Source organism: Cebus imitator, unplaced genomic scaffold (assembly GCF_001604975.1).
Source record: "Cebus imitator isolate Cc_AM_T3 unplaced genomic scaffold, Cebus_imitator-1.0 Scaffold38, whole genome shotgun sequence".
Taxonomy (NCBI): Eukaryota; Metazoa; Chordata; class Mammalia; order Primates; family Cebidae; genus Cebus; species Cebus imitator.
Window position 1 is genome coordinate 2,864,123 of NW_016107353.1, and position 1,766 is coordinate 2,865,888.

Genomic DNA, 1,766 nt, shown 5'->3' on the forward strand with positions numbered 1-1,766 from the left:
AGCCTCCTGAGTAGCTGGGATTACAGGCACACACCACCATGTCTGGCTAATTTTTTGTATTTTTAGTAGAGACGGGGTTTCACCATGTTGACCAGGATGGTCTCGATCTGTTGACCTTGTGATCCACCCGCCTCGGCCTCCCAAAGTGCTGGGATTACAGGCGTGAGCCACCGTGTCCGGCCCTAATTTTAATTTTTTTTGAGATGGAGTTTCACTCTCATTGCCCAGGCTAAAGTGCAGTGGTATGATGTAGGCTCACTGCAACCTCTGCCTCCTGGGTTCAAGCAATTCTCCTGCCTCACCCTCCCGAGTAGCTGGGATTACAGGCCTGTGCCACCACCCCTGGCTAATTTTTTTGTATTTTTAGTAGAGATGGGGTTTCCCATGTTGGCCAGGCTGGTCTCAAACACCTGACCTCAGGTGATCCGCCTGCCTTGGCCTCCCAAAATGCTGGGGTTACAGGTGTGAGCCACTGCACCCAGCCTGTTTTTGTAGTTGTAGTAGAGATGGGGTTTCCCATATTGGCCGGGCTGGTCTCGAACTCCAGTCCTGAGGTGATCCACCCACCTCGGCCTCCCAAAGTGCTGGTATTACAGGCGTGAGCATATTTCCCTTTTTAAAGGCCCTATCTCTAAATATAGTCCCATTCTGAGGTACTAGGAGTTAGGGCCTCCACATATGAACTTGAGGCAAACACAGTTCAGTCTATAACACCACACAGTGTGAGGAAATTGAGGATACTAAGGTATGGGCACACAGAGGTGGCACAGTGACCTGTCCTGAGAAAGCATAGGCTCTGGTGTTTCAACTGGGGCTTGCAGCAGGAATAAGGAAAACCTAGGAAAAGAGGGTGGGCTCCCCCAGCTTCAGGAGCATCACCATGATGACAGTGAGGCAGCAGGACCAGTACTGCCCCAACTAGTGCCAGGGCCCCGGGCCCGGCTCTACAGCTCCCCTGGGGCCAACCCCCTGAAATGTGGGAGAACCACCCAGCCCAAGGCAGAAGCTTATGCCTGGGCTTAGGCTACATGCGAAGAGCAGAGAGAAACACTGCCCTGCCCCCAGCTGCCCTCCACACAGTGAGGAGCCACTTGGGGCAGAGGGGAGAAGGAAAGGGGTTGGAGAAGGGCCTTGAGAACTGCAGAACTCTCAGCACACAAAGACTGCATCTAAATCTCCACCCAAAGAGAAGACCAAAGGCTGGCGTGGCTTCGGGCAGCCTAAAGCTGTGTCCTTAGGATGAGCCCAGTGCCCCATTAAATTGCCTGTTGGGAAAGCTCAAGGCCGCCAAGAGAATTGACTGTTCCAGGGGACGCCTGACCATAGGCTCCAGACCTCCCTTTCTTAGAGGACTGGCCAAAAAGACTTACAGTTACAAATCCTTCCTCTTCCCTTTGAGACATTTGTGTATCTCTGACAGTTCAGAAGGTCTTCTCAAAGACTTGAAAGCCTTTCCTTTGAAATGTAATCATGGAAGGATGGGGCTTTCCAGTCTCTGTGGGAGGACATAATCCTAACTTCGATAACTACCACTAAACAGACTCAGCTGGTCTAGTTGCATTGACAATGCCCAACTCCTTCCAATTTTTCACCCCTCTGCTTGAGCATTTGCCTCCCTCCCTCATTCTCCCTTTTAAACATTGAGATCACCTCTGCCCAAGTCGGAATGGAGCTTATCCTTTCCCCTACCGCCAGTAGGCACTGAATAAAATCTGTTTTCACCGCTTTGGTTTTTTTTTTTTTTTTTTTTTTTCGAGATGGAGTTT